Below are 22,911 nucleotides of genomic sequence, written 5' to 3'. Positions count from 1 at the left end.
ATGAGTGGTGGCACTGAGCAAATGGGCACAGTATCCACTGTGAGCCTGACACAGAAGCTGGCAGGCAGGCCACTGCAATTACATTACACAGAAAAAAAAAAAGCAGACTGATGTTCTAGCCCTAAAAAGGGCTTTTTGGGGTGCTGTCCTTACAGCAGAGATCAGATGAGTCCTTCAGGACTGTAGTGGACACTGAATACCCTAGCCTAGCTAATGAGCAGCAGCTACACTTTCCCTCCTCTCACTAAGAATGCAGCTTCAGAATGAATCTAAAATGGATGCTGGGAGGGAGGTGGGAGGGTCTGGAAGGGAGGGTCTGCTGCTAATTTGCTGGAATGTGTCTGCTGACCGTGAGGCACAGGGTCAAAGTTTGCTCAATGATGACGAATAGGGGGCGGATCGAACCGCGCATGTGTTCGCCCGCGGCGGCGAACGCGAACACACTATGTTCGCCGGGAACTATTCACCAGCGAACAGTTCGGTACATCACTATTCATATTTGAAGTTTTTTATACCTATAGGTTAAAATATATAAACAAATAAAATATTAAAAGACACACATAAAGTAAAAGGTCTGTATAACTAAAAATTGTTAGATGCATCAGATACATTTTTATAGAGTGTTAATAAAGCATTGCATACCTTTTTTCCACACCAATGTGCTTGCTGGAGAAAGTGTTGAGAAGAAATGGGACAGGCACATTAACCACTTAAGGACGGAGGACGGTTCAGGACCGTCATCGGCATTTTTGCGTTGCCGACCGGCGACGGTCCTGAACCGTCCTAACCGTCCAATGTACTTACCCGATCGCCGTCGTTCCCCCGGCGGCGATCGGCGTTGGTCCCGGTGTGGGGATACTGCCTGCAGCCCAGACAGTCTCCCCATGGCGGTTTAGGACCCCTGTGGCCATGTGATCGCCCAACAGGGCGACCACATGGTCACAATAGGTGTCCAAGTATCTGCCTGCAGGGGGACTTTCTGTGCTGACAGGCAGTCTCCCTGCAACTGTAAAATAAAACAAAAAATTAAAGTGAAAGTTAATAAAAAAAAATAATAATTATATATGTGTATATATATGACATATAGACATATATTATACCTATATAATATATGTCTATATATCATATATATAATGTCATGCTAAGTGTATTTTTATATTAATATGTACATATATTAATATAAAAATACACTTATAATTAATTTACACACGTATATATATAATATATATAATAACTATATATATTGTATATATATATTATTATAAAATACGAATAATAAATAATTTAAATTAAATTAAAAAAATTAAAAATAATAATAAAAATAAAATATATATATATATATCTATACGAAATTTTATTCTAACTGTATTTTGATATTAATATATATATATATATATATTTATATCAAAATACACTTAGAATGAAATTGTATATATATCTATGTATATATAAATAAATAAAAAGAATGCGAACTATTCATATGTCCATATACAAAATTACATAAATAATTATATAAATATACACGTAGACTTCAAATATATAAATATGCATATATATTTAAATTCTACGTGCGTATTTATGTAATATTTTTACATAATTAAGTTATTTTATTGATTGGAATTTAAGGGACTTGCCTGCCAACCCAGGCCGAAAGTCCAGAGAATTTAATTTGCTATCACTGTATTTTACCCTGTAACGTTCTACGACACCCTAAAACCTGTACATGGGGGTACTGTTTTACTCGGGAGACTTCGCTGAACACAAATATTAGTGATTCAAAACAGTAAAACATATCACAGCGATGATATTGTCGGTGAAAGTGACTTTTTTTTGCATTTTACTGCACTTTTACTGATGATATAATTGTTGTGATACATTTTCCAGTTTTGAAACACTAATATTTGTGTTCAGCAAAGTCTCCTGAGTAGAACAGGACCCCCCATGTACAGGTTTTATAGTGTTTTTGAAAGTTACAGGGTCAAATATATGGGTCAAATATTTTTACATTGAAAATGGCCAGGTTGGTTACGTTGCCTTTGAGAACGTATGGTAGCCCAGGAATGAGAATTACCCCCATGATGGCATACCATTTGCAAAAGAAGACAACCCAAGGTATGTCCAGTCTTTTTTAGTAACCACTTAGTCACAAACACTGGCCAAAATTAGCGTTCAATTTAGTTTTTTACTTTTTTCACACACAAACAAATATGAACGCTAACTTTGGCCAGTGTTTGCGACTAAGTGGCTACTAAAAAAGTCTGGACATACCCCATATTGAATACCCTGGGTTGTCTACTTTTAAAAAAATATGTACATGTGGGGTGTTATTTAGCAATTTATGACAGATAATAGTGTTACAATGTCACTATTGATACATTTTAAAAATGTATGTTTTGAAACCGCAATATCCTACTTGTACTTATAGCCCTATAACATGCAAAAAAAATAGCAAAAAGCATGTAAACACTGGGTATTTTTGAACTCAGGACAACATTTTGAATCTATTTAGCAGTTTTTTTCATTCGCTTTTGTAGATGAGTGTGGCAAACCTAGCCACTTCTGAGCTATATGCAGTATAGGTTGTCCGTAGGCTGAATGTATAATGTGTTCCGTTGATTGTATATGTATTGTGCTATGGCCGTTCGCATGCTGACAGCCGTACGCTGCCAGCATACAAGCATTCGTACGACGAAACACGGTTATCCTGGCCGTTCGCCGTACGAATACGGGCTCCCCAGGTCGACCACACATTCACAAGTTGTGTGGTACCAATTAACCGATTGCAACATTGTTGCAATCGGTACTTAAGGGCTCTCCTAGGTGGCCGTCGTTCGACTACCGACCATGCGGCGGTCGGCCATCTTGGATCCTTTGTCTCTGCAGCGGTGTTCGGTCGTCGAGAGCCAGGAACTGAAAACGGCTACTCAATGATCCGAACACCGCTGGACTTCCAGAGCGTTCAGGAGTCCCGCGTTCGGTACATTATGTGTCCCGTACTTATTCGGTACTTTTAGACCAACTTCCATGTTTAAATGTATTATGTGCGGCGTTCGGTCAATTCAGCTGGGATCAGAGCGGTATTCTCACAAAGTGTGCGCTCCGACCCCAGCTATCTACCGAACGTTCGGTTATTCCAAAGTACCGAATATTGTGTGAATTATATATTTTAAAGTCAATTGTCGGTTTTGCTGCACGAGGGGATAATCCACTTAATCGTCCATTTTAGTGGGAGTATCCATCTCGTGCAGCAATGCCTGTTGGGAAAGTCACAATGCATGTTGGGAGAAATCCCCTGGATTATCTGTGTGGAAACCCCTTGCATGGGGAACTGTATAAATATGCTGCTTGTGAATAAACCGAGTTAGTTGACTCCCAAACTGTGTTTCGTCCGGTTATTGGGAGGATTGGGGACATTGCCTTGCTTTCTACTCTGACTGTGGATTTCCTGAAGATACCAACGGATATCGTGTACTATTATACTGCATTCCGTTACAATGAGTAAAAGATTTTTCACATAAAAGTCAAAAAACTTTTTTTCAATTTTTCATCATATTTTTTCATTTTTTTAAAATTAAATTACATGAGATTATATAAATAATGGTATGTAAAGAAAGCCCCCTTTGTCCTGAAAAAAACAATATATAATTTGTATGGGAACAGTAAATGAGAGAGCGGAAAATTACAGCTAAACACAAACACCCCAAAAGTGTCAAAAAGATGCCTGGTCGCAAATGTACAACATCGCAAAAAAAGTCCTTAAGGGGTTAATATATAGTCGTCTAAGCTTCCTTCAAAGAAAAGATTATTAGATGATAATTCTACAGCGTATTGCAAAATGTAAACAAACTCTGGAGAAACAAAGGAAAATTACAGATTTTTGCATTACTGTGGGACAATTAAAACAATAAATGATATGCATGAATCTGATATGCAAACAAAACGCATTATTATTATATCTATAGTCAATATTGACTGGAGATGTTTAAAGAAAATGTCACTTTGCTCCGGTGATGTTTAGATTAATAACCCATTCTGCTCATAGAGGTCTGAGAGCAGTCTCTCAATCTCAAGGGATAATATGTTTAATTACACAATGTCTCTCAGGAGCCGAGGACATGCATGTCTGCTTTAGTCTGTGACTGGCTTCCCCCGAAAGAACATTTGTTTTGAAAGTGTAAATGACTACAGCTAATACAGTACCTATGTTAAATTTGGTTTCAATATAAAAAGCTTCATGACAAAAAATACAGAATCTTTCATCACAATATCACACAGTTAAAGTGCTCCAATCAAATAAAGTGCATATAAGTGTAATTGCACGGAAGTGAGCCAAAGTGCATATTAAAACGCTTAACTTCCCTTCTAGCAATGGAGTTACCTGAAAATCTCCTCAAATCTTCAGTCAATGTAAATATAATATATAGGGTGAGTCCAGCTAGGGGAGACAAAAATGGTAGAACATAGTGCAACACTGTGGAACCCAAATGGGCAAATATTTAGGTGCCAATGGGTCACTCACACTTTAAAGCCAAATAAAGAGCATTCAGAAATCTTTAGATGTATACCTTCTCAATTCATGGAGTTGGGTGTTGTGGGTCTCTTTTATTCATAATACATAAAGTGCAGCCAAATAAGATGACTATATAGATCAAGTGTGCAGTACAAAATGTATTTATTTACACAGAAGTAAAGAACAACAGGCATCAAAAAATCAAGGTAAAATCAAGTCCTACGCATTTCATCCCTCTCAGGGACTTCCTCTGGGACTGTTAATAATTTGAAGATAGTGCCCAATGCATAAAAACCTCCCTCCTTTCCCTCCCACCACTGGCTGTCCAGGCGGGGGGCAACGGGGCAATTTCCCTGCCCCCCCCGAGAATCCGAGGTTCTCCCTCTCCCCTGCCGGCTAATGCAGGGCTGGCGCTGTCCAAGCTCCAGCCCTGCAATGTGCCTTTATGGACCAGAGGGGAGATCTCCCTCTCCGGTCTGCAGGCACTGTTTGCTGGCCGCCGGCAGAGGAGGGAGAGGACCCGGGGAGCTCTGTCTGCAGCTCCTCCAGGTCCTTCTCTCGCGAGCATGGAGCATTGCCACGGCAACGCTCCGGATCTCGCGAGAGTGAACTCTAGCCCTGGAGACCGGGGCTAGAGTTCACTCTCACCACATGGACCACCAGGGATTCCCCACCAGACCACCAGGGATCAAGAAATGTCCCCCTTCCTCCCTAAACAAAGGTAAGAAGGGAGGGGGGACATTATGTATATTTTAAATAAAAAATAAAAAAATAATTTTATCAAATTTAAAAAAAAAACATTAAACTTATCAAACACATACCCTACACACACACACACATACACTGCCCCCACACACACACATTACCCCCACATACATAGACTGCCCCCATACACACACACTGCCCTCACATACATACACTGCCCCCACACACACACATTTCCCCCACATACATACACTGCCCCCACATACATACACTGCCCCATACACATACACTGCTCACACACACATACACTGCCCCCACACACACATACACTGCCCCCATACACACATACACTGCCCCCCATACATACACTGCCCCCATACACATACACTGCCCCCACATACATACACTTCCCCATACACACACATTGACCCACACACAAACACTGCCCCCATACACACACATACACTTCCCCCATACACACACATTGCCCACATACACTGCCCCCAATACACACACACACCCTACACACACATTGGCCCCCCACACACAAACTTCCCCCCATACACACATTGCCCCCCACTTACACTGCAACGCACACACACACACACACTGCCCCCTAACACACACTGCCGTCCTCATGTACACACTGCAACTTTCACACACACACACACACACACACACACACACTGCTCACACAGTCCTTCTTACACAAACACACACACAATGCACCCCTGCTCCTATGCCCTACGACAGCCCCATTTCCAAGCAGACCTCAGGTAAGTTGTCAAACTGTTCTTAAACGGTTTGACTACTTACTCTGGGAGAGGGTCCCGGCACTACTGGCACCATAACCACTACACTGAGCTGTAGTGGGTATTGTGTCTGGATTATTTCTCTAAATAATCTGCAAATGCCCCTCCCGAGGTCAGGCTCTGGATCCGCCACTGCCTCCCACATATATACACCCCACAATCAGTCCAAATCTTCTTATAGTTCCTTCTGACTTTCTCCGGCTGATCATGATCTTCCCATGATGACTTCCTGCTTGTGTCCGTCTGGCGTCATTGTGTCCTGTGCGTGATGACGTGATGCATTCCACACATTGGTGACTTGATGCTTATTGATCTGCAATAATCTTCGGGCTGGAAACACTAACCTCTGGGATTAGAGGACTGAGGTTAAAAATGGTAGATTCTGGGGTTTAAATTAAGGAGAATGGGGAGGGCTTACCCTCTCTGATCCAGGCTGCAAGACTAATCTAAGTTCCACACAAAATTGCTATTTTTTCTTCTTTCCTATATAAAATAAAAAGGTAAAATGTCTGTCCCCAGCTCAACCCCTCTGTTCCTTGAGGACTCTCTGCTGGCAGACCTTCAGGCCCATGTCCAGGCCCAAGACACCTCTTTTTTTACTTTTAGAGAAGATGCGAGCAGGGCCAGACTTACAGTAATCAGGGCCCCCAGACAAACTTAGTTCCAGGGCTCCCTTGTCCAATATACACGCATACATATAAATATATAATTTTTTTTTACTACATATGGAATATTAGAGAACTAAAATAAAAAATAAAGTGTGCTGTGCCTTTAAGACCAAAAACAATTGACAAATAGCCTATACAAGTGAATAAAAATCATATGAACATCAAAAATACATGAATAAATAAAGTGCACTGTGCATTTAAGTCAATAACTAAATGTTATAAATATCACATACATGTGTGATAACATAGATGACTTGTGCTAATACAAACTCAAAAGTGTTACAGTGCACTAGTGATAAAAAAAACCTTAAATATGTGAAAGATAGGGTCAAAATGAATACCTCACTTTTGAGAAAGTTCTTGAAAAAGCTTCTGCCAGAAGTTCTCAAAAGAAAAACAAAACAAGAAATTCATAGGGCAATGTATAAACAATAAATATTGTGAATATAGATGATAAACACTCACAAGAGTAGAGCAATTAAGTCTGCTCTGGACTGTGTTGGCTCAAATAATGTATGTAGAATAGTGTTGTCGCGAACCTGAAATTTTCGGTTCACGAACGGCGAACGCGAAATTCCGCAAATGTTCGCGAACCGGCGAACCGTGCAAACCGCCATTGACTTCAATGGGCAGGCGAATTTTAAAGCCAACAGGGACTCTTTCTGGCCACAAAAGTGATGGAAACGTTATTTCAAGGGGACTAACACCTGGACTGTGGCATGCCGGAGGGGGATCCATGGCAAAACTCCCATGGAAAATTACACAGTTGATGCAGAGTCTGCTTTTAATCCATAAAGGGCAGAAATCACCTAACATTGACACCTGTCCTCAAAGCCCTGCCCTGATACACACTGACACAGAGCAGAATAGAGACTGTTCCCCGTCCTCAGAGACCATGATACACACTGACACAGAGCAGAATAGAGACTGTTACCCCTACATAGGGTCACTTGGCAGATATGGCGGGGTCGTGGGAGGGGGAGGATGACTTTCACCTCTTCCCCTGTTAGATTCCCGTTGTGCTGTGACATCACCCTTATACGCTGTGTAAAGCATACTATTTAATTTGATCAGCATGGCCACTTGAGTTTTTATAGTTTTCACGCTGCTTGCAGTTTATATATGGTTCACAAAAATCAAACAAACCATAAAGTAAACGTGTAAGGATTCAGAATATTCTTTCAAACCCTTACACATTGTGTGTACGTATTTTTTGTCTTAAGTTTGTGGCTTTAAAGAGGTTTACGTTGTTTCTATGATGTGCATAACATGTTCTTGTAAATGTTTGTTAAATTTTTCCTGGAATTGTAATTTTTCAATCTGAATAAAGATAGTCAAATCCCTGATACACACTGACACAGAGCAGAATAGGGACTGTTCCCCCTACATAGGGTCACTTGGCAGATATGGATTGAAACCTATCCTAATGATCCCTGATACACACTGACACAGAGCAGAATAGAGACTGTTCCCCCTACATAGGGTCACTTGGCAGATATGGATTGACACCTGTCCTCAAAACCCCTGATACACACTGACACAGAGCAGAATAGGGACTGTTCCCCCTACATAGGGTCATTTGGCAGATATGGATTGACACCTGTCCTCAAAACCCCTGATACCACTGACACAGAGCAGAATAGGGACTGTTCCCCCTACATAGGGTTACTTGGCAGATATGGATTGACACCTGTTCTCAAAACCCCTGATACACACTGACACAGAGCAGAATAGGGACTGTTCCCCCTACATAGGGTCACTTGGCAGATATGGATTGACACCTGTCCTCAAAACCCCTGATACACAGGGGGGCGGGGCCGGGCCGCCAAGCTGGACGGTCGCACGTCGGACCGGCTCCTGGCATACTACAAAGAAAGATCGCAAAAAACACGTTTTATTACCCCAAACCGGACCGACGGCGGAGCTACCCAGAGCCAAGGGACTGCGGGACCTGGGGAGAGGCTGGCTCACTGGGCTTCAGTCCCCCAGGGGAGAGGAACCGGTTGCAACAACCCGGGCCTTCTTCAGCAGTGAGTGGGGCAGACGGCCGCTGCCTCACTATCCTGCACCACAGATCCAGACTAACGGTACAGACCGGCGCGAGTCCGGCTCCGTTCCCCCCCCTATGGACCGGGGGGGTGATCCCGGTCCCCACTCTGGTTGGGACCCCGCAGTTAAGGCAGAGAAGCCCGACCGCTGCCTCCAAAATGGCGGTCGCCATGCGTGCAGATGGTGAGCGGAAGTCCTCCTGCCTCCTCTTGATCTCGCCAAAATGGCCCCTACCTCCCGATCCCCACACAGGGAAGCGGCAATCACAGCCCTCGCAGTCTCTTGGGCTAGCACCTAGAGGGAGCATAACAACGAACAGCGGGAGACCACAGCTGCAATGGAGGGACAGAACCTTAAACAGCACTTATCCCAGCGTGACTCCTTTGCCGGAGGACCGACCATACACCCACTCAGCCTGCAACAATCAGAGAAAGTGCTCCCATCTTACCTGGACTCTCACTCTGCTCACACAGAGCGGGCATAACACGCAGGCTCCCTCAGGCTCCCAAGGCTGATGCTAACAAAGCATAACAACGAACTCACACATGACCAGCAAGTACTGAAACAATATAGCACCCAGCGGGAAACACAAGCGACACAGAGAGAGCTGAGACCCAGCACAGCTGCAGCAGTAACCAAGCAGAGGCTAACTATACAGAAAGATGATCCTGCAGAGTACTGTATATACTTGGGTTTTGCACTGACTTTTTAATATCATATATGAGTGTAACACAGACGATTTTATCACTGTAGGGCAAACATTTACACCTGTCTATGCCTGAAAATATGCATTACCCGGCAAGCTCAGTGGCTCGCTGCCCCCTGGTGGTCAATTTAAAAAGTGCGGAGCTACTTACACTTAACGCTGTTTACTATAACCTGCAATTTATTAATTTATGTTATTAAGCATGCCTTTAGTTTAAATACTGCTTTCATCTTGTGTATTAACTATTGGTAGTATATCAGACTCCCTCTGTTTTCCTTTTACTTTGTCTTAACACACTAAGCACTGAACCATTTGTCCTTGACTTAATCTTATAAAGCGATGCCTTAGCATGTTTTTTCTACTCCTACCTTACCTTAAACCACGTCACTAATCGATGGGCAAAGCGACGATCCCTTCTAGGTGGTTAGGAAGAGCACAATGTAAACCTGTCATATCTTAAGATGCCAGCGTAGCCAAGCGGAATTACTAGTACCATTGAAATCTAAGCTCTCACTTTATATTTTTCAACCGTTATTATACAAGCACTGATTTTATTCTCCATACTAAACGTAGACAAGGCGAGCAAATCTAGTTATAACGCGTAACTGATAGTATATTATGTTCTGTTTCTACAAATATAAAAATTGTGCACTGTTCAAATGCCATAAATGTAACGCTACCGTGATATATCTATGCTCATGAAACTATTGTGGCGGAGTAAGCTGTCTTGTTTAACCATGCACTCAAAAATAAAGAATTAAAAAAAAAAAAAATAAACCCTGATACACACTGACACAGAGCAGAATAGAGACTGTTCCCTGTCCACAGAGACCATGATACATACTGACACAGAGCAGAATAGAGACTGTTCACCGTCCACAGAGACCATGATACACACTGACACAGAGCAGAATAGAGACTGTTCACCGTCCACAGAGACCATGATACACACTGACACAGAGCAGAATAGAGACTGTTCACCGTCCACAGAGACCATGATACACACTGACACAGAGCAGAATAGGGACTGTTCCCCCTACATAGGGTCACTTGGCAGATATGGATTGACACCTGTCCTCAAAACCCCTGATACACACTGACACAGAGCAGAATAGAGACTGTTCCCTGTCCACAGAGACCATGATACACATTGACACAGAGCAGAATAGAGACTGTTCACCGTCCACAGAGACCATGATACACACTGACACAGAGCAGAATAGAGACTGTTCCCCGTCCACAGAGACCATGATACACACTGACACAGAGCAGAATAGGGACTGTTACCCCTACATAGGGTCACTTGGCAGGTATGGATTGACACCTGTCCTCAAAGCCCATGATACACACTGGGGGGAGCTACTGTCCTCCCCAACCCCTGCGCGGTGGGTGGGGGCCATAAATCACAATGGGGGGACCTACTGTCCTCCCCCCTTGGCCCCCACCCCTGTGCGGTGGGTGGGGGCCATAAATCACAATGGGGGGGCCTACTTTCCTCCCCCCTGGCCCCCATCCCTTCGCGGTGGGTGGGGGGCATAAATCACAATGGGACGGACCTACTGATAGGAGTGGAGTATTGTTCATATCAGTTTAATACCTTCCGCGACTCCTATCAGTGGACGTGTATATGGTAGCCATTTTAGGAACCGCACACCTGGGACCCGAGCAAGGTCACCTCGTTCAAGCTGCTCTGGTTCCTTGATGAGCCAGCTGCCCATGAGTTAACATGTCCCGTGGAGAAGCACTCTGTCCTGTAAACCTTCACCACAAAAAAATTAAATAAATAACAGCACTCGGAGTGGTGAGTTTAGTAAATGTTCATATCAGTTTAATACCTTCCGCGTCTCCTATCAGTGGACGTGTATATGGCAGCCATTTTAGGAACCGCACACATGGGACCCGAGCAAGGTCACCTCTTTCAACAGGCGACATGATTTGGCCCTGTAAAACTATCCTGGATATTCTCTACAATTTCTATGGATATGGCATTGATTTATGTAACAGGGAGATGGAAGAAGATGCTTGGTCGGTCCTCTTACTTGAAATTTGGGGCACTGCGCGGGCAAGCTAATGTGCCACCAGATAGGAGTGGTGAGTTTAGTATTGTTCATATCAGTTTAATACCTTCCGCGTCTCTTATCAGAGGACATGTATATGGCAGCCATTTTAGGAACCGCACACCTGGGACCCGAGCAAGGTCACCTCTTTCAACAGGCGACATGATTTGGCCCTGTAAAACTATCCTGGATATTCTCTACAATTTCTATGGATATGGCATTGATTTATGTAACAGGTTGATGGAAGAAGATGCTTGGTCGGTCCTCTTACTTGAAATTTGGGGCACTGCGCGGGCAAGCTAATGTGCCACCAGATAGGAGTGGTGAGTTTAGTATTGTTCATATCAGTTTAATACCTTCCGCGTCTCCTATCAGAGGACATGTATATGGCCGCCATTTTAGGAACCGCACACCTGGGACCCGAGCAAGGTCACCTCTTTCAACAGGCGACATGATTTGGCCCTGTAAAACTATCCTGGATATTCTCTACAATTTCTATGGATATGGCATTGATTTATGTAACAGGGACATGGAAGAAGATGCTCGGTCGGTCCTCTTACTTGAAATTTTGGGCACTGCGCGGGCAAGCTAATGTGCCACCAGATAGGAGTGGTGAGTTTAGTATTGTTCATATCAGTTTAATACCTTCCGCGTCTCCTATCAGTGGACGTGTAAATGGCAGAGATTTTTAATTGTTGAATCACCTCCCCTTTTTAGGCCAAGGTGGGAAGATGCTTAGACCACTGGTATATTGGTGCCATCTTGGAGGATTTTTTTTTGGTTTGGTTTTTGAAGCCACAGTGCTGCACCAGTGGGCCTAAAAATTAGGCATGTACACATGCCTGAAAAATCTGGTATTGTTGCAGCCGCTGCTGTAGCAGCGGCCAGAAAAATTTATGTTTGTTTCACAGGCAGAAAGTGCCCTAAAACATGGCGGCTTGAACCCTAGTTGGTGGCGGATAAGTCACGCAAGTCAAACGTCATTCAGAGCTAAAATACAGCAGCGTGTGGACCATTTTTAGCCCAAGGCAGCTCATCTCATCAGGCCTTTTTTAAGCGAATGTATCGCCCAGTTTCAGTCCCTTCGGGATCCATCCCTCATTCATCTTAATAAAGGTGAGGTAATCTAGACTTTTTTGACCTAGGCGACTTCTCTTCTCAGTGACAAAACCTCCTGCTGCACTGAAGGTCCTTTCTGACAGGACACTTGAAGCGGGGCAGGCCAGAAGATCTATCGCAAATTGGGATAGCTCAGGCCACAGGTCAAGCCTTCACACCCAGTAGTCAAGGGGTTCATCGCTCCTCAGAGTGTCGATATCTGCAGTTAAGGCGAGGTAGTCTGCTACCTGTTGGTCGAGTCGCTCTCTGAGGGTGGATCCCGAAGGGCTGTGGCGATGCATAGGACTTAAAAAGGTCTGCATGTCCTCCATCAACAACACGTCTTTAAAGCGTCCTGTCCTTGCCGGCGTGGTCGTGGGAGGAGGAGGAGGAGGATGACTTCCACCTCTCCCCCTGTTAGATTCCCGTTGTGCTGTGACATCACCCTTATACGCTGTGTAAAGCATACTTTTTAATTTATTTTGCAAATGCTGCATCCTTTCCGACTTGTTGTAATTCGGTAACATTTCCGCCACTTTCTGCTTATACCGGGGGTCTAGTAGCGTGGACACCCAGTACAGGTCGTTCTCCTTCAGCCTTTTTATACGAGGGTCCCTCAACAGGCAGGACAGCATGAAAGACCCCATTTGCACAAGGTTGGATGCCGAGCTACTCATTTCCCGTTCCTCCTCCTCACTGATGTCATTGAAGGTATGTTCTTCCCCCCAGCCACGTACAACACCACGGGTACCAGATAGGTGACAACGAGCACCCTGGGATGCCTGTTGTGTTTGGTCTTGCTCCTCCTCCTCAAAGCTACAATCCTCCTCTGACTCCTCTTCCTCACAATCCTCTTCCAGCTTTGCCGCAGGTCCAGCAAGCGATGCTGATAAGGCTGTTTCTGGTGGTGATGGTGACCACAACTCTTCCTCTTCCTCTTCACGCTCATCTACAGCCTGATCCAGCACTCTTCGCAGGGCACGCTCCAGGAAGAAAACAAATGGTATGATGTCGCTGATGGTGCCTTCACTGACTGACTAGGTTTGTCACCTCCTCAAAATTCCCAGCTCCCCAGAGGCTGTCCTAGCACCCCGGTCATACAAATATTCATTAACAGCTTTTTCTTGTTGGAGCAAGCGGTCGAACATTAGGAGTGTTGAATTCCAACGTGTAGGGCTGTCGCAAATCAAGCGCCTCACTGGCATGTTGTTTCGCCGCTGGATATCGGCAAAGTGAGCCATGGCCGTGTAGGAACGCCTGAAATGGCCACACACCTTCCTGGCCTGCTTCAGGACGTCCTGTAAGCCTGTGTACTTATGCACAAAGCGTTGTACGATCAGATTACACACATGTGCCATGCACATGTGTCAACTTGCCCAACTTCAATGCCGCTATCAAATTTTTTCCGTTGTCACACACCACTTTGCCGATATCCAGTTGCTGCGGAGTCAGCCACTTTTCCACCTGTGCGTTCAGGGCGGACAGGAGTGCTTGTCCGGTGTGACTCTCTGCTTTCAAGCAAGTCAAACCCAAGACGGCGTGACACTGCCGTATCCGGGAGCTGGGGGGGTGCCGTTGATGTGGAGCAAGAAGCAGCGGCACAAGAGGACTCAGCCGAGGAGGTTATGGAAGAGGATGGAGTAGGAGGAGTAGAGGAGGTGGCAGCAGGACTGCCTGCAATTCGTGGCGGTGTCACCAACTCCTCTGCAATGCCACGCATTCCTTGCTTGTCAGCCGTCAGCAGGTTTACCCAATGCGCAGTGTAGGTGATATACCTGCCCTGACCATGCTTTGCAGACCAGGTATCAGTGGTCAGATGGACCCTTGCCCCAACACTGTGTGCCAGACATGCCATGACTTCCTTTTGCACAATCGAGTACAAGTTGGGGATTGCCTTTTGTGAAAAGAAATTCCGGCCGGGTACCTTCCACTGCGGTGTCCCAATAGCTACAAATTTTTTGAACGCCTCAGACTCAACCAGATTGTATGGTAAAAGCTGGCGGGCTAATAGTTCGGACAAGCCAGCTGTCAGACGCTGGGCAAGGGGGTGACTTGGTGACATTGGCTTCTTACGCTCAAACATGTCCTTGACAGACACATGACTGTGGGCAGATGAGCGGGAACTGCTCAAGGCGGGAGACGGAGTGGCGGATGGTTGAGAGGGGGCAAGAAGGACAGCAGTGGTTGATGTGGCTGAAGATGCTGGACCAGGAGGAGGATGGCGGCTTTGAGTAGGCGTGCTGCTTGTACTCATGTGTTGATCCCATAGGCGTTTGTGATGTGAGATCATGTGCCTACGCAAAGCAGTTGTACCTAGGTGGGTGTTGGACCTCCCACGACTCAGTTTCCTTTGGCACAGGTTGCAAATGGCATCGCTGTTGTCAGAGGCAGACACACAAAAAAAATGCCACACTGCTGAGCTCTGCAATGACAGCATTCTGGTGGTGGACACAGCATGCGTTGATTGGCGTGCTGTCGGGCTGACCCCGGGTGCCAATGCATGCTGTCTGACTGTGCCACTAGCTCCTTGCGACGACCCCCCCTGCTTCCAACTCGTCTCCTCCTCCTCTCTGTCTCCCTGTCTGAACTTTCGCCCTGTTCTTCTTCTTGCCGAGCGGGCACCGACGTGACATCCATGGACGCATCGTCATCATCAACCGCTTCGCTTGTATCTGACAACTCAGAAAAGGAAGCAGCAGCGGGTACAACATCATCATCATCACACCGTACCTCCATGTGTTTAATGCTGCCTGCCTGAGACATATCCCTGTTATCTACATCCTCTAGCAATAATGGTTGCGCATCACTCATTTCTTCAAACGGGTGTGTGAATAACTCCTCTGACATACCAAGTAAAGCGGCTGTGGTGCTAGTTTTGGTGGTGGCGGCAGGCGGGTGAGTGGTATCTTGAGAGGTGCCTGAAGCTAAGCTGGAGGAGGATGGTGTGTCAAGGTTCCGAGCGGAGGCTGTACAAGATTGGGTGTCCTGTGTTAGCCAGTCAACTATGTCCTCAGAACTTTTCAAGTTCAGGGTACGTGGCTTCTGAAAACTGGGCATTATTCTAGGGCAAAAGGGAATCACAGCACCACGACCACGACGGCCCCTGCGGGGTGGCCTGCCTCTGCCTGTCATTTTTTGGGGGATTAGTGGTACTATGCGTGCAAGCTACTGTGAGACCAGATATGATTGGCAATGTGAACTGTAACAGTTCTGCAGAGCACACACTGTAGGCCTGACACACCCGCTTGAAGACAAGTAACTGCTATTCAATCTATAACAGTGAAAAATAAATTTTGGTTTTAAAAGCACGTTATAGAGACACCAGATATGATTGGCAATGTGCACTGGAACAGTTCTGCAGAGCATACGCTGAAGGAAGGACTGACAGAGCCGCTTGAAGACAAGTAACTGCTATTCAATCTATAACAGTGAAAAATAAATTTTGGTTTTGAAAGCACGCTATAGAGACACCAGATATGATTGGCAATGTGCACTGGAACAGTTCTGCAGAGCACACACTGTAGGCCTGACAGAGTCGCTTGAAGACAAGTAACTGCTATTCAATCTATAACAGTGAAAAATAAATTTTGGTTTTAAAAGCACGCTATAGAGACACCAGATATGATTGGCAATGTGCACTGGAACAGTTCTGCAGAGCACACGCTGAAGGAAGGCCTGACAGAGCAGCTTGAAGACAAGTAACTGCTATTCAATCTATAACAGTGAAAAATAAATTTTGGTTTTAAAAGCACGCTATAGAGACACCAGATATGATTGGCAATGTGCACTGGAACAGTTCTGCAGAGCACACACTGTAGGCCTGACAGAGCCGCTTGAAGACAAGTAACTGCTATTCAATCTATAACAGTGAAAAATAAATTTTGGTTTTAAAAGCACGCTATAGAGACACCAGATATGATTGGCAATGTGCACTGGAACAGTTCTGCAGAGCACACGCTGAAGGAAGGACTGACACACCCGCTTGAAGACAAGTAACTGCTATTCAATCTATAACAGTGAAAAATAAATTTTGGTTTTAAAAGCACGCTATAGAGACACCAGATATGATTGGCAATGTGCACTGGAACAGTTCTGCAGAGCACACACTGTAGGCCTGACAGAGCCGCTTGAAGACAAGTAACTGCTATTCAATCTATAACAGTGAAAAATAAATTTTGGTTTTAAAAGCACGCTATAGAGACACCAGATATGATTGGCAATGTGCACTGGAACAGTTCTGCAGAGCACACGCTGAAGGAAGGACTGACACACCCGCTTGAAGACAAGTAACTGCTATTCAATCTATAACAGTGAAAAATAAATTTTGGTTTTAAAAGCACGCTATAGAGACACCAGATATGATTGGCAATGTGCACTGGAACAGTTCTGCAGAGCACACACTGTAGGCCTGAGACACCCGCTTGAAGACAAGTAACTGCTATTCAATCTATAACAGTGAAAAAAAAATTTTGGTTTTAAAAGCACGCTATAGAGACACCAGATATGATTGGCAATGTGCACTGGAACAGTTCTGCAGAGCACACACTGTAGGCCTGAGACACCCGCTTGAAGACAAGTAACTGCTATTCAATCTATAACAGTGAAAAAAACATTTTGGTTTTAAAAGCACGCTATAGAGACACCAGATATGATTGGCAATGTGCACTGGAACAGTTCTGCAGAGCACACACTGTAGGCCTGACACACCCGCTTGAAGACAAGTAACTGCTATTCAATCTATAACAGTGAAAAAAAAAATTTGGTTTTAAAAGCACGCTATAGAGACACCAGATATGATTGGCAATGTGCACTGGAACAGTTCTGGAGAGCACACGCTGAAGGAAGGACTGACAGAGCCGCTTGAAGGACACTGACTGGCTGGTATTAGCTTACACTAGAAACCCTTTTTCTTTGTAAAAGAACGCTAAAGAGACACCAAATATGATTGGCAACTGTCAAAGCACGCTGGAACAGGTCTACAGAGCACACGCTGAAGTAGGCCTGACACCCAGACGCTTGCAGACAACTAACTGCTCTTCTATTACAGTGAAAAAAAATTATTTCTTTTAAATCTAAAGCTTAAGCTATTGTAAAAACAGATATAAGTGGTGGCACTGGGAAAGAGGGCACAGTATCCACTGTGAACCTCACACAGAAGCTGGCAGGCAGGCAACTGCTCTTCTTTTACAGTGGAAACAAAATTTTGGTTGTAAAAGCACGCTATAGAGACACCAGATATGAGTGGCAACTGTCAAAGTACGCTGGCAGGGTTGTGCAGGGCACACGCTGAAGGAAGGCCTGACAGAGCCGCTTGAAGGACACTGACTGGCTGCTATTAGCTTACACTGGAAACCTTTTTTCTTTGAAAAAGCATGCTATAGAGACACCAGATATGAGTGGCAATTGTCAAAGTACGCTGGCAGGGTTGTGCAGGGCACACGCTGAAGGAAGGCCTGACAGAGCCGCTTGAAGGACACTGACTGGCTGCTATTAGCTTACACTGAAACCTTTTTTCTTTGTAAAAGCACGCTATAGAGACACCAGATATGAGTGGCAATTGTCAAAGTACGCTGGCAGGGTTGTGCAGGGCACACGCTGAAGGAAGGCCTGACAGAGCCGCTTGAAGGACACTGACTGGCTGCTATTAGCTTACACTGGAAACCTTTTTTCTTTGTAAAAGCACGCTAAAGAGACACCAGATATGATTGGCAACTGTCAAAGCACGCTGGCACAGGTCTGCAGAGCACACGCTGAAGTAGGCCTGACACCCAGACGCTTGCAGACAACTAACTGATCTTCTATTACAGTGAAAAAAAATGATTTCTTTAAAATCTAAAGCTTAAGCTATTGTTAAAACAGATATGAGTGGTGGCACTGACTGTGCAAATGGGCAAGGCATCCAACCTGACACAGAAGCTGGCAGGCAGGCAACTGCTCTTCTATTACAGTGAAAAAAAATTATTTCTTTTAAATCTAAAGCTTAAGCTATTGTAAAAACAGATATGATTTGTGGCACTGACTGTGCAAATGGGCAAGGCATCCAACCTGACACAGAAGCTGGCAGGCAGGCAACTGCTCTTCTATTACAGTGAAAACAAATTATTTATTTTAAATCTAAAGCTTAACCAATTGTTAAAACAGATATGAGTGGTGGCACTGGGCAAGTAGGCACAGTATCCAATGTGAACCTCACACAGAAGCTGGCAGGCAGGCACCTGCAATTACATTACACAGGAAAAAAAAAAAAAAAGCAGCCTGATGTTATAGCCCTAAAAAGGGCTTTTTGGGGTGCTGTCCTTACAGCAGAGATCAGATGAGTCCTTCAGGATTGTAGTGGACACTGAATACCCTAGCCTAGCTATCAACTTCCCTATCTAATCAGCAGCAGCTAAACTTTCCCTCCTCTCACTAAGCATGCAGCTTCAGAATGAATCGAAAATGGATGCTGGGAGGGAGGTTGGAGGGTGTGGAAGGGAGGGAGTGCTGCTGATTGGCTGGAATGTGTCTGCTGACCGAGAGGCACAGGGTCAAAGTTTGCCCAATGATGACGAATAGGGGGCGGATCGAACTGCGCATGTGTCCGCCCGCAGCGGCGAACGCGAACACGCTAAGTTTGCCAGGAACTGTTCGCCGGCGGACAGTTCGGTACATCACTAATGTAGAAGCTTGAGGCTGTGATGAAAATATAAATTCTTTATTAAATACTCCAATGATTAAAAAGAATTGCAAGGCTGGTAAGTCCTCTTCATATGTCTTCTCCTCACAAGTGTAGCTAAGTCCCAAATGTTTGCGCCGATTGTTTCCAGGCTCCAGGGGCTGAATACACTTTCTCTAGTTCCGGGAGGCGGGGCTTACGGCCGTTGAACGTAATGATGTAATAACATGATGACGCGTTTCGCGGACGTGCTCGGCTTCATCAGATCTACCCACTTGTCCATCACAGTCTCAATTTAAGGCATAGAAAGTGGGCGTGGCTGCCCAAAAAGTCTGTGAATTCTGCCTTATGATTGGTTGTCTTAGCCAAGCTAATTACCATACATAATAGATGCCATATCATACTTAAATCCAGCTTAAAGGGGAATATTCACTAAAATATTGCAAACATTCAAAAACCACAATATAGTGAATAAATAAGGATAAGAATAGACAAACTACACTTACAACATAGACTTGTCTCTTTCTAGGAACAATAATATGTTTGTACTGTGTATTAAATGAAAATAAAATTATATATATATATATATATATATATATATATATATATATATTTGAATATAAAACACCCAAGTACCTACTTGTTCGAAGGAAAAAATAAAATGAAATTAGTTATATTAATTGAACACATTACATGAATTACAATTTATAACCACATCCACGGTGCTCATATGCATAATATAGACAAAAACTGTATATTCAATTATTTAAAAAAATTATAAAAATATGTAACAAACTATATCAACATACTGTTACTAAAAGATGTTTAAAAAATATACCAAATTCCTTATAAAAAATTAAAAAGATCAAATTCTATGTTAAGACCACGTGGTTCTAAGGTTTTCAACCTATGAACCCACATCATTTCTTCTCTTCCTATCTTAGAAATATGATCTCCACCTCTATATGATGTATTTACTACTTGAATGCCCAGAAATGTTAAACCCCTAGGATCCATATTGTGCTTTGTTTTAAAAAGGGCCGAGACACTATGATGAGTGACTCCCCTTAAAATATTATTTATATGCTCTCCTATTCTTTTGTGGAGTGGCCATATAGTACGGCCCATATATTGTTGTCCACACGGGCAAATTAACAAGTATATTACATTTTTCGCAAAACAGGTGATAAAATCCTTAATATCAAATTCATTATTGCTATGTTTACTTCTGAATTTGTTTATACCTTTCAGGGTCCTGTTTTTGCTATACTTACATCCTGTACATTGTCCACAGGAGTAAAAACCTTTTCAATCGTTCATAAAATGTTTTTGTACTCTTTTCTCCGGATATTTATGTGTTCAGATTAAATTAAAATTAGGAGCACCCATAAAGGTTATGAAAGGTTTAGGTGGTAAAATTTTAGCAAATTCTGTATCCTCCTTTAATAAATACCAGTGCTTATTGATTATCTTTTTTATATCTTTATGTGCAATATAAAAATCAAATACTAATGGTGCATTGTTGAGATTTAGACTTCCAGCATCTAAAAGTTTTTTTCTTTCTATAAGTTCATCTTGAGTAAGTTTAACCGTATCCTCGTAGCATCAGAAACTAGGTGTTCGGGATATTTTTTATCTAAAAACTTTTTTAAAAACTTCAGTGTCAGTGCAATTTCTCCTTATACGTCTGAGTTGACCCTTTGGAATATTATTTAACCATGGGTTATAGTGCCCACTGTTGTATAGTACGTAATTATTAGCATCCACTTTTTTGAAAAAAAAAATTTGTTTTAATCTCCAAATTTTCAATATATATTTCCAAATCTAAAAACTCTATTTTAGTCTTACTATATATACAAGTTAATTTTATGACCCATTCATTTATATGAGATTATTTAAAAACTTATCTAAATCCTCACTACTTCCTTTCCATATATTTTTTTTATATAAAAAAATATATGGAAAGGAAGTAGTGAGGATTTAGATAAGTTTTTAAATAATCTTAATATAAATGAATGGGGCATACAATTAACTAGTATGAGTGAGACGCACGCGGCATACCGGAAATGACGCGGCGTCATCACATGGAATAGTATTATGCGTTCCAGTGTGGAACGCATCCGTGGTGATATATACGGAACGTTGGCGTCATACCGGAAATGACGCAACGTCTTGTGGACATAATGAGTGAGAGATTTGGAACGCATCAGCGGCCATATTGGGACCGTGTGCGTTCCATTTCGGGAGGAACCGCACGGCAGTATTACAACAAATATGATTGTGCAGATTAGAGAATAAGATTCTAATAGTCCATGTTATTCAAGTCCATCATAAAAGTCAATAAAAAGAATATAATAAACATACGATCTTTTCTACTTTTATTTCCTTCTTTTGAGTCCATATAGGGTGGTACCATTTAATTCTTCTTAGCAGGGATGGAACTCAAATGGCAGTTAATTCAGCCATATTGATTAATGGCAAAATTTACTTATGCACCAATATCTCCACAACAAAAAACAAGAGATAGACAAAAATATGACACCAAAGATCACAATTCTCCAAATGAAATCACCACTAAGAATAGATATCACGTTCTGTCTTTCTGTGAATAATTTGACAAGACCTCTTTTTTAGAGATCCCGTCCAATCAAGAAAGGAATACAAATTGTCTCAACATATCACCTATAAAAAGCCAAAAAAGAATCCTAGAGGTAGAAGAGCAGGAAGAAGAGAGCAAAAAAGGAAGATTTTAAAATTGAAACCCGACACTCCTCCTATAGGTATATTTAATCTTTCACAAAAAAACCTAGACAAAACACAAATAAATATCCTTAAAAGAGGTTTAAAATTTGCCCCTACCAGACCACACAACTAATTTCTTACCTACATTGACATCAATAAATTTATGAGAAATGCGACCCTCAAAAGATTTTTTATTGCTAAACCACAAAGTACATCCAACATACAAGATACTATACAACAAACTACAAATATAGACGACAAACAATATATAAGAATTAATTTAAAGAAAAGAAATCAATATTCTATCCTACTCATCATAAATCTAGCGCACTAGATATGTTTGAAAGAAAATTGTGCAGAGACTTAAAATATTTAGACAACAAAAATAAAAAAGACCTACAGATAGACCTAACCTCAATAAAAATGAAAGACAAATCCTAAAAGACCTTTATAATGATGATTCGATTGTAATCAAATCAGCAGATAAGGGAGGAGGCCTTGTCATGTTATCCAAAGAACAATACGAAAAAGAAGCATATAGACAACTTAATGATATAGACACTTATAACAGACTCCCGAACAACCCTGCATCTGAATTAAAAACAATATTTCAGTCATTTTTGGAGAAAGGTATGAAATCTGGAATTTTAAATAAAAATTAATTTCAATACATTAATATACAACATCCTAGAATTCCGGTTATTTACTTTCTCCCTAAAATTCATAAAAGTCTTACCAATCCCCCTGGTCGTCCGATAGTATCTGGTATAGGGTCCCTCCTTTCAAATTTGTCGGAATATATCGATATCTTGCTACAACCCTATGTCATTAATACCAAATCATACCTTAAAGATACAATTGACCTTTTAAATAAATGAAAAAATATCAAATGGGAGAAAGATTTTAAAC

The sequence above is a fragment of the Pelobates fuscus genome, chromosome 10 (assembly GCF_036172605.1).
Source record: "Pelobates fuscus isolate aPelFus1 chromosome 10, aPelFus1.pri, whole genome shotgun sequence".
In the NCBI taxonomy this organism is placed as follows: domain Eukaryota; kingdom Metazoa; phylum Chordata; class Amphibia; order Anura; family Pelobatidae; genus Pelobates; species Pelobates fuscus.
This window is presented reverse-complemented; position numbering follows the sequence as displayed.